The 12,318-nt window shown below is 38.8% G+C and overlaps 1 protein-coding gene across 3 annotated transcripts in view; it reads left to right on the plus strand.

Moving 5' to 3' along the window:
- Positions 1-12,318, plus strand: part of Ppp3ca (protein phosphatase 3 catalytic subunit alpha) — a 274,974-nt gene that overhangs the window by 226,299 nt on the left and 36,357 nt on the right. The gene's annotated exons all lie outside the window — the stretch shown is intronic.

A 12,318-nucleotide genomic window follows, 5' to 3' on the forward strand; every position in this document is an offset into this window, starting at 1 on the left:
TACAGTGTACAGCCACGTTTATACCTTTGTTTCAGTTATGTTTCCTATCACTGTAATAAAAAAAAAGTGACAAAAATGACTTACGAAAGAGTTGATCTTGGGTCACAGTTCAAAGTTACAGTCCAGCCTAGTCAGGAAGCAGCAGTGGTAGGAGCTGAAGACAGCCACTGACATTGCATCAGCAGCGAAGAAGCAGAACTCAGTGAACGTTTGTGCTCAGCTCACTTTCCCCTTTTAATACAGCCCGGATCCACAGCCCAGGAATGGATATGATACACAATGGGCAGGTCTTCCCACCACAATTAACCTAATCAACAGAATCACCCACAGACATGCCTGGCTGGAACCCATCTCCTAGCTAATTTCAGATCTCATCAAGTTGACAGTTCTGATTAACCATCAATGCCTGGCACACAGTAGGCAGTCAGCACATACATTGATTAGTACTTGTTTTACCTAGAAATTAATAGTCCTATAGCACCTCATCAGTACTGGCCCAGAGAGTGACATTCCTACTGATAACAACCCTTATGTGCTTTCCAGTTTGTAGTTAGACTTTGTTGAGTGAGTGCTTTGTATATTTAATTGTTTTTATGTGGCTCTGTAGCTTAAAGAAAAAGCTATTTTCTATTTACCCAAATATACCAAACAGGAGAAAGATGCAATCATGACAGTCTCATTTTAAACAGTAAGTGGCCACCTGTAAAAATGACCAACTCTATCTACTCACCAACAACACTGAACAAGCTTATATTAGTAATGTTCTGCTATACTTTACTACTACAGTAATTTACTGCATATAATGCACTGAGCTGCAAGATATCTGGGCTATGTCTTAAACCTGGTCTTAGCCTGAATGTGCCTAGGTCTCTGTTAGCATGGTAGGCACAATTAAGTACTTCCTTCAATAAAAAGTTAATTTTTTAAGTAGTGCTATAAGGAACAGAAAAGCAAGATAGAAGAGTGGAATTACTCCATAAAGACAGGAATAGCTTAACTCAGAATGAGACAGGAATAGCCAAATCATTTGTGACTAACAAAAACCTGGACCAGATACAAATGGTACTTTGGACAATTCAGTTTGACTAAATATTAGAATGAACCTCTGGGAAAAACAACAACACTGTATTTTTTACCTTTATAGAAACAGACAGGTCCTTTTCATTGTTAAGGTGTGTCCATCCTCATAGATTAGACTCCCCAATAAAATATTGACAGGGAAACTTCTGTCTTTAAATGTGCCTGAAAAGAATCTCAGGTAGGTTACAAAGGTCCCCACAAGACCAGTTCTCTAGTTTCGATGAGTTTGTGGATAAGTGGGTGAATGGATATATGGCATGTATGCAGAGATATCGTAGTGTACATACCAGTGATCTGTGGCTGAGCTCCAGAGACAGCTACTGACAGGCAATAATGGCGAGGACATGTATTAAGTGTATTTTGTGTGTAAGAGGAAAATCTACATGGCAGCAAAGCTCAGCAGTCAAGGCCAGACATGAAAATGGCAATCAGGAAAAGCCTCAGTGAATCTTAAGTGGCTTGAGGAAGAAAGTGGTAAACAGTTTGGTCTAGAACGTGAACAAGAGCATCATTTGTCATACTGTTGAGATTCAAAACTACACAGACTATGAGGTTTGGGATTTTTAAATTAGATGATCTGAATTGCTCATGAAAAGATTTCCTTTACCAAATCTTGATATTTTCAAATAGTCTACAATCAAAAGTTACGGACTCGAGGAAAAGAACAAAGGAAGCATTTATAAATAAAAACAGGTTGGTATCTCATCAAGAAGAGACTTTAGTAACAGAACACTGGTAAATGGCTGATTTAAGTGTTCAAGATGTGAGTCATCTTGACAGTCGTGGTGTGGACACTTAGAAGATACAGCATTTTAGAAGCTCTTTTGATGTGGTTTTTAGCTTTTAGCAACAGCCTTCCCTGGCACTCTCTATGTAATATGGCGTCATCACACCTGAGAAGCTTGGTCCATCTTGACCATGATCCCCCATCACTGCCACCCAGATGTTGATATTATATCCCTCTGTTTTACAAGCAAAATTCAAAGTCAACTCGATATCCTAGTCATGGGTGGGAGAAGCAGTTGAATGTTTCTGGAAGGAGAACAGGGCATCCATGCCCAGGCATCTCTGAATAACTTATTTGTCTGTTGTTTTACAGCTTGTCAAAAAACTCATTTCCATACAAAATTGAATAGTGGTTGAGTTTTGTCTTTGTTTTGTCTTGTTATTACTATTTTAGTTTTTAAGCAAAAGTCTGTTTCTGCAGAGCCTGGTGCCTGACTTAAATTACATGAGCAGAACTGTCCACACAAGTATTCTGAAGACAGTGTAGTCTCTTGTAACTGCAGGCTTCAGTGGCCTACGAGTGGCTTTACCAGTTGCCTGAGATTCAACCACAGAGTTTTCCCCATGGCAGGCCTTCTCACCACGTACGTTTTCCTCATCCCATCCAAAGCTTGAGATCTTGTTAATTGGGCCTGAGCAAATTTTGCCACAAATCACATATAAATATAAAAAGTATAAGCATAAAACCATCATAATGTTTTGTAATTTGATATTTTATTGTTGTTGTTAACGCTTTTTATTTGGCAGATGAAGCAAAAACAATTTAAGATACTCAATTTTAAACTGTTTCTTTTTTCATTTGTTAAATAAGCATTCTAGCTCTTGATCCCTTATTATCATGATAGAATCATGGGCACTAGAAAAATAAGCTCTTGATAATGATTCTTAAACCTAAGGTCTCCTGGGAAACTGGAATGTAAGCCTTTATTGAAGAATTAATCAGAAACTGAAAATAAAGCCTTTAGTGTTATAACTTTTTGTGACCCGTTTGAGGCACTAGGAGAGAGGTTCATGTAGACATATAGGCTAAGGACAACTCAAAATTAGGCTGGCTTGATTGTTCTTCTGATAAATCCCTCCTGTAAGATGAAAGGATGAAAATCTACCTTGGAACATTTAGCAGTGTGTGACTACTCACTACCTCTCACATATAGGACACTCTGTCCTGAGCAGGAATCTCACCGTAATGGTTTCTGTTTCCTTCCCCATGGTCACCGAGAGTGATGCCACTTGAGGTTTATGCTTATAGACTGCAGCAGGTAATACACTGGTAAATAGATGTTTCACTTCACTGCTCATAGTGTGCTATACATATGTTATTTAGTTTATCCCTGCAGTTGTATACAACTGTAGCAACATTTTAAGCACTTAGCATATGACAGACCATGCACAAAGAATTTCTATGTGTAAAGTCATTTAATCTTTCAATTCTTATAAGTTAATTACCTTGTCATCTTGCTGCTTTTGTTGATTAAAAATTAAAAGAGGCTGCAGGAGACGGGAGGTGGGGGGAATATTTGTCTCATGGTTCCCCAAAACTCTCAGGATAGTGCTGAAATAGGATCTCAGTGGGTTGATTTTGGAGTCCACACTGACCTCCCTCCATGCTGTTCCACCATTGCTGATTTACTTCAGCATCCTCAGGGCAGTGCTCCCAGGGTCTGCCTCTTCACACATAGCTCTGCTGTGTTTCTGTGACTGGCTGTTCTTCAGTAAGAAAGGAAAGCTTTGGAATGAAAGTCAGCTCTGGCCACTTTAAGACTGTACAAGTGTTATGCATCTGGTATCACATTGTTGCGAGATTGGTGTGGGCATACTTTTTATATTGTTTTCTAAGATAAGAAATCCATCTCTCGTTTTAAGTGTGTCCCTTGGAGCACTTACACCTCTCCTTGTATTTATTCAGCTCTATAGTGTGCGTGTTGTTGCTGGAAGGCAGTTGTTAAATCGGTCATTTCAGACAAGTTTCCACCTGCATCTGTGTAAACATTTCACATGTAGGAAGGAAGGAACATAGAAACTCACACATGAAGATTTAATAATTTTGAATTATTCCCACTCCATGTTTTAATTAATGAATTGTGTATGTATGTGAATACAGGTGTGCCCTTGCTGCAAGATGCCTGTGGAGGTCAGTGAAAGCTCTCAGGAGGCACTTATCTCCTGCCACCTTGTGGGACCTGAGCATTGATCTCAACTGACCAGCCTATACTCCACATTTTAATTGAATTGATCTGTATAGAACCCATGTGTCTGTGCTGTAACCGCACCCCCACTTTTGTAAAAAGCACCCCTACATAATGAGTTTCCTCAGTGAGGTCATTCCAAACCTTCAGCAGAGTAGTAGCACCATGAAGATACTTGCTTCTCGTTATTCATTGCATATAAACTCCCTGAATTTCACTTCTCAAGACTGTAAATCTAAGTATGTAAGGAAATGCAGTGAAGAGACCTACCATGTTGTAAGCTAATTTAACAATTTCTTAAACTGTTTTTAAACCTTCGTTTTTATTTTGTGTATGTGGATGTCCTGCCTGAGTATATATCTGTACACCATATGCATGCATTACCCAAGAGGGCCAAGAGAGGGCACCAGACCCCCTGGGACTGTAGTTAAGAAGGTTGTGAGCTACCATGTGGGTGCTAGGAATCTAACCCAGGTCCTGGAAGAGCTCTTAACTGCTGAGCGATCTCTACCTCCCCTAAACAGTTTTTAAAATATTTTATAAATACTCCCAAATAATACTAGTAAAAGTAAAATGTAATGAGAATAAATTCTATTACCAACTCATTAGTTAAAAGAAATAAAATGAGCCTGAGAGGGTGTCACAGGGTAAGAGCACTACCCATTCTAACAAAATCTTGTTTTTGGTTGTTTTTTTTTTTTTTTTTAATGATTTAAATTTTATTTTTTTTAATTATTTTTAGAGTTACCTTGCCTCTTCCCCATCATGCTGAAGCCTATATCTTTCACACAGACCCACTACTGAATGCTCTTTTGCTAGTTAAACAAGAGCAACTGGGGATGCATCTTGAGACACTGAAATGCGTTTTCAATCAGTCCAGTGATTGATTAGATTATTACACTGGATTGAAACCTACTAACGTAGGAATCTCCACACAGCATTTAACAGAGAAAACAGAGGTAACAGTATTGAATCAATGGGTGGTTGGTCACTCAGTATTCATTATCTGGAAATTGTAGACCATCAGAGCCTGGTGGCCTGTGTTGTAACTTTTATGACACCCTTGGTTCTGCATCACTATTAAGTCCATATACCTCGTTTCTGAGGTGACCCAGTCCCTCTTTCCTAATTCCTGCCTGCACCCTTTAGACTTCTGCTCTTATGTAATTAGTTCTGGTTTTAGTGCCATCTGGAAAACATCTTGTCTTTTACCTGCCTTCTCCGTCCTGCTGTTTCTCACCTTTTCCTTGCTTTTGCTCTTTCTCTTTCCTCCCCTCGATCTTTTCTTCAACACAACTGAACACCAACTCATACCAAATACGATGTGCATGACCTTAAATGAATAAAAGGACTTATGCATCTTCATCCTTTCCATCATTTTCTTCCACTACTTTACCCCTAATTTTGTATCAGAATAATAACCATGTTTAGAAAAGTGAAACACAGGAGCCAAGGCAGAAGAGTCTTACATTTGAGGCCTGCCTGGAGCCATGAAGCAAGTTGAAGTCCAGCCTGCACAAGACCTGTGTCAGAAAGTAAAAAACAGTGAAGGATTGTAGAGATAGCACAATGGTGGGGTGTTGGTCTAGCATGTGTAAAGCCCAAGTCCAGTCCCCATACCGACAGAAAAGAAAGGAGAGAGTCTTGCACCCAAATGTGCATGTGCGTGCACACACGGGAGTCCTAAGACTGGTTCAGAGTGTTTACAAAAACACCTGGTACACTATTTTCTTCACTGTGTAAAATAATGTCATCCAGATTTTACACGAAGAAATATGTAACAAAGTTTGAACAGATATTTTAAGTTCCATGAGGGATGCAAATCCATAAATAAAAGCTCTGTGGAGGTTAGAAATGTATTCCTATCTAGTGATTAAGGAGACTAAGGCATATAAATGGACTATATATGGTAGTGTGCCTTTATGTCCTTGATACTTACTATAGAGCTTAGATCTCTGATCACACAAAATTAACAATAATAAATAGCTCATTAAGTTGATGATTAATTTGCTTCATCACAACAATCCTTTTGCTATGTATATATTCTGAAAATATGCCTCATTCCATTAAATATGTGGCAAAGCTTACAGTTTACAAAATTGTGATCACATTTCAAGTAATACATACTGTTTATAGCCAGTAATAGTAAAGAGTCTTTTGGCTTACTCACTACATGGAACTGACTAATCATTTGCCTATGAAGAACTCCAAATTAGGTGCTGAATCACATAGTAAACCAATTAAGTTTCTCATACTAAAGACTATCACTGTGGTTAAATTAACTGGAAATTGAAGGCTTGAAATCCGTCTTGACCAATGATGTGTGAGTGACTTGCAGAGGCATTCTGTCACCACATACAGTAGCTATCATGGCTTAGTAAATTGCTCTTTGCCTAAGCCATTGATGGTATTACAAACTATCATAAATGAAAATCATCAAGCAGGACATAGAGCAGAGACCAGAAACTAGAGTTAGAGTCAGATTTGGAATGCAAGGGACCATGAAATCTATTCATACAAGGCACAGTATATTATGGGAAAAATGTACATACATAGAATATATGTTTATATAATAATAAATGGAGATCATATCTCCCAAAAGTATTCTTTAGGAGAAAATACAGATTGAGAAAATGTACAGTATTTCTTCCACAATCTGAAACCCCTTGCCTGTGTCATCCTGCACAAGTTATAAACTGATGCTAGAAAATATTGCAAGCACATGGTCTCACCTCAACACCTTCTCCTCCAAGCCTTTTTGCCTCCTGTGAAGGTGGGACTTTGCAAAAGGAACACGGTGATGTTAGTTTTTCCACTAGAGCATCTGTTGGTGGAAAAACTGGAAGGAAATCACATCATGGATCTATTTGCTTATTTTATTTTATTGAATTTTATTTTATTTTTGCTATTTCTAGATCAGTTATCATGATTGTCCTTCTAGCATGCCCCCATTTGGTATCTTTTACACATTTGTTGCTGATCTTTTCCTCTTCTCCATCTCTTTAAGATGGAAATAGATGGTCAGTTACAGATAAGGAGATGAAAGATGTTAACGAGAGTAAGAAAAAGAATAAAAATCCAAATTGTTTCCATCTTTGATTTCCATTTTCCCCTACCCTAAACAAGATGAGTGTTGAGAGTCTAGGCATGTTGGGATCAGTATAGATATATATATATAGATAGATAGATAGATAGATAGATAGATAGATAGATAGATCTATATATATTGGGAGAGGTGTTTGTTTTCCCAGAAAAGGAATTGTGTACTCCTCTTGAAATCTACCTAGAATATGCTAAGCCTCTGCCTCTGTTTTGATGAACTAGTTACTTCTTGGTATAAACTTTTGAAAACTTCTCTTGAATTAGAGTCTTCTTTTGGGTTTTGCTGTCCTTGCTATTTTTTTCTTGCTTTGTTATGAGCTTCTCTGGCTCTCAATAGTGATAGGAAAAGGTGTTAGGAATTCCTACAAAGTTTTTATTAAACGAAATCATGTGACTGTGTGTGTGTGTACCCTAGCAACTTTAAAATCACAGAAACCCCTTGGTTCTAAGAATCAGACTGTGGTCCAGGGATATAGTGCATGGTGTGACAGAGCAGCAGTATGATGTGTGGGCTGTATTCCTTGGGCTTCACTGGATACAGGTGCCAGAGATGCTACTGAAAGTACTAAAGGGTTTAAGATAGAGCTCAACAGTAGAGTCCTTGACTTATATACCAGAATTGCAATCAATAAATAAAATCCAGTATCCATTTTGCAAACAATACTGAGCCCTTGGCTTCTGGTTTTAAATATACAAAAACATGCCTTTAAAGATGTAGTTCTGCAGGTACAATACAAATGACAGGACCAAGTAATTGCGTAACTCTAAAGTGATTTATTCTGACATCACAAGAAGAATGAGCAGGGCGGCCTCCAAATGTGTAGGATTAGTAGTCTTTGCATTACATCACAGTCTCTTCTAGCAGATTTTCACACCTGCAGCTACAAGAGAGAACCATTTGTTTCTGTGCTGTCTGGTCTGCTGTAAGTCACGGTGCATAACTTAAGGCCCACAAATGTGTCACAGTGTCTCTTCATCCCTCTGGGACAAGTGATGTGAAGTCTTGGGAAATTGACAGTGGCTCATAGACAGGACGCTTACTTTTTGTTTTGTTTTGTTTTTTCTTTCTTTCTCCTCAAATTCTTAATGTGTCCAGTATTTGTGCAAATACAGTCATCTGTATTTTGTTCACTGCACTGGGGATGCTTGTCCTGCACACATTTCAGAGGAAAGTACACTGTTAGGGCTCCAGTTACATTTTGTAACCAGTGACAAGTGGGGGCAGGTGTCAGAGAAGGAAGATGTGGGAGGTGGGAGATGAAATGCTAACTGAATTTTGTGAATGTAGGTGTTTAAGACTAATTTGACTTAATTTTATGTATTATGATAATATATAATTATTGCACAAAAATACCAAAATTTATGAGTAGCTTATGAATGTGAGGTTGTTCAAAGGGTTCTTACACAAATATGTCTTGTCACTGGAGAAAAGAATACCTATTGAGGTTCTGCATTTTAAGTTAAAGATTCATTGTTTTTAGCCAGAGAATAAGGAAAAGCCCAACAATAGTAGCCTATAGAATTCCTGATAACACTGATCAGTCGTTGTATTAATCATGAGGTTTTTCTCCTGAAAGTTTGTTAACGCCACTTATATGGGAAAGAGCTCGTATAAATCTTCTAACTAAACCCACATGTTCAGGTCAGGAAACAGAGACTTAACCTAGAGACATTAAGTGGCCCTGGATGTCCTAAGTAATTAGTGACAGAATATGCTAGCAGTCTAGGTGCTTGGCCTTCCAGACTTCTGCTCATCTTTAGAGAGAGTAATGCCAAAGGAAAAAGAGTCTGTCCAAACCTTGATAGGCATGGAATGCTTTGTGTTGTTATGGTAACTCTGTATATGCTAGATAGATGATGTGTATTTAGGCCAGAGTTGACATTTACTGCTTTGAAAGTGTGGACGAGTAACTTACTTCACCTCTCTACTCGTTCTCAAAGAGAAATGGTGAGAACACTTTAGTAAAACATTGTGATTTATGATTATATGTATAAAGGTCCGCGCTGAGTGCCCTGCTATGCCTGGACGCTAAGTGTATCTCCTGTTGAAATGGATCATTCCTATCATTAATAAACAAAATGACAAGTATTAGCTTTTGCAGGAGGTACTGAAGTAAGCTGTGGTGAGCCGACAACAAAACAAATAAGCTGCTTTTACCTCACTGCTCTACAGAACACACTTCTCTTTAATTCACTGACAGGGCAACCTTTGATTAGGAATTTGCATCCCATCTCACTTAAGCATGTACTTTGGCAAAAGTTGAACCATCTTTAAATATCAACACCACATCCAAAGTTAAATTAGTACCACAGCTAGGACTAGCATCCGTGCATGTATAATTTATGAAGGACAGCAGGGAATAGCAGAAAGGAATGGGTTTAGTGTCAGGAAAAGCTGAGTAGAATGGGGGTGAGATGTGTCTGTTGCAGGTTGCATAATCTGAGCAAGTTTCCCCATTTCCCCACTGCAGTTGCTCTGTCTGCAGATAAGGGCGTGTATGAGCATGTACACACACACACACATACACACACACACACACACACACACACACAGCTTCTCAGATTTCTTTTGAGGATCTAGTAAAATATTTCATAAAGCTTCTCCCTGTTCTCCATTCAGGGTGGTGTTAATCACAATGTAGTTATGCCCAGGTGGCAACTAGGAATTGACCCCAAGACCTTCTGTGAATCCCACCATCCACAGATGTTCGAGAGCCTTACATAAAATGGTACAATATGTACTTAACCGACAGGCATCATCCTTTATGTCACATCAACCACATCATTCATAATATGGAACACAATGGCAATGCTCTGTGAAAAGTTGCTGTGCTGAACTGTTTAGGGGCTGGTGACAGGAGGCAGAAGTCTGTGCACATTCAGTGTGGACATTGAACTGGCTTTTAATCAGAACTTTGCATGCAGGCGTGGCGAAATCCATGTATATGGATCCATGGATAGTGAGGGCCAGCTATCTTTTCTCCTGCTAAACCACCACCTGGTATTAACAAAAAATTGGGGGAGGGGGTGAGGAACAATTACTCTGAAAAGACAGCTTTGAGCCCTAAAAGATTCTTTTGAAGATAAAAATACAAATTGAATGGTAACAAGTTGTAAAAAAAATTTTGTGCTGAGATAATAATGTCGGACACTAGAAATACTGTGTCCTGAAGATCAGAAGTGCTGCTGTGGTAATTTGTCAAGGTGTTTTTATGTTTGTTTTGTTCTGTTTTTGCCGAAGGGCATGTTGCTTAAATAATAGGACAATGCAAAAGACCATTTCCAAAAATATATGCAAGAGTCAGTATTTTCTCAGAAGAAGAGAATTCCAGCTCCCTTCCTATCTGTGCTAACTGTACCATCTGTGTTCCCGAAGTGCCTGATTCTATGTTTTCTGCAGCCATATTAGTCAACTAGGTCTATAATTCAAAGCAAAAGCCTCCCAGCACACAAACACGAGCTAACTGCAAGTTGCTAAAATCATCAGCATACTTAGAATGCAGTCTAATGCTTACAGTAGGCAAATCATACCATAAAAAGATGTGTCTTTCCTGGACATGGACACTAATAAAGCCTACGGAAAAGATTATGGAAGTCCTGAGTCACAGTTTCACAGACATTGGCCATGTGGCATTCATCCAGATCTGGGACAGGCTGAGAAGTAACAAGAAGTCTTATGTAAAGGAGACCAAAGGGATGAGGGCCCCTTGCTTGAATGAATATTGTAGAAAGAATGGCAGGATTTGTTTCAGCCTCTCAGATCAAATCTGAGTAAAATGCTACAGTAGACCTGAAAACTTCGAGCCTGTTTTAGGGTACCTGTTCCCTGTTCCTTACGGGGCGGGGGGGGGGGGGGGGGGCGGGGAATCAAGCAGGTACATATATGTAGACTGACCCTGATCAAAGTTCCCTGACAACTGTGCCATCTGTATGTAAGTCAAAGCTTTTAGAAATCAAGGAAGAGATGATCTGTCTATTAAAGGGGACCAAGAAGGGCTCCACTGAGAGGATAAGTGTTTGGACTTCGCAGACCCATGGGAAGGGCTTGGATTTCTTAGAAATCCAAGACAGACAACATTTCAGATGAGACTTCAGTTTTGAAAACATTGTTATGTTAGAGACAGCATTGTATAAGAGACTCTGTATTGTGTGAAAGCTCAAACCCAATGAAGGCATTTAATAATAGAGCTTTAAAGACTTTTGTTCTGTTATCTGCAATCACAAGCTAGAACATATTCCTCATATAAAGGTCAGCTTAAAAATGCAAAGTAATAACGCAACTCTCTGTGTATTCAACCAGTCAGTGTAAATAGCCCATTTATGTTATTCAGGATCTACTCATTACACACTATCAGTGCAATACTTGCCATGGTGGAGAATAAAATAATAAAATAATAAAATATTAATTATAAAATTAATAATAAAAACGAAATCTTGTATAGTTCAGGAAGGTTGAAAATGAGAGGGCTTCATCATTAAAGGGATGTCATTTAGGGGAATTTATATTTGTTCTGTGTCTTTTCAGGTAGCAACAATAAGTGAGTAGAAAAAGCAGGTGAAAATTTAACCCGACCTGAGTCTGTCCCATAGGTTACTATTGTCGAGCCATAAGCTAGGGGTCTTCACTGAATACATGGCTCCACCTTCACTGAAAGTGCTCACAGAGCCCTGCTTGCCCTGTATGGATTGACCAGGATTGGCACAGGTGGCATTTCTGTATCAAGGTAGAAGTAAGAGTAGCCGTGCTTGTGTGAGAGTCTGTCTAGCTCACAGATATCACGCAGGTACCACAGAGAGAAGCAGGCACCTTTGCTTCTGGAGGCCTTGGCTGCTACAGCCCTTTCAGAAGTCATGGCTAGAGTCAATACTGTGTTATTTTATATGGCATTAAATCCAAATATCTTACCATATTTAATCAAAAATATGGTATAATTTATGCTGATTAATGTAACTATCGTGATTGCTACTTGGGAAAGAAAGTATGCTTTTGTTTGAGAGAGAGAGATTTAATTCCAGTATCTGGAGAGATTACTAAATTATGTCAGACCAACTTAGCATTGCCACCTTTTTCTTATTATCACGTAGTGAGACTAGAATGTTCCTGACTACAGGAGGCTCTTGATCTGATTCCTGATAATTGCTTAACTACGTTACAGAAATATTT

This window comes from Peromyscus eremicus, chromosome 6 (assembly GCF_949786415.1).
Source record: "Peromyscus eremicus chromosome 6, PerEre_H2_v1, whole genome shotgun sequence".
Lineage (NCBI taxonomy): Eukaryota > Metazoa > Chordata > Mammalia > Rodentia > Cricetidae > Peromyscus > Peromyscus eremicus.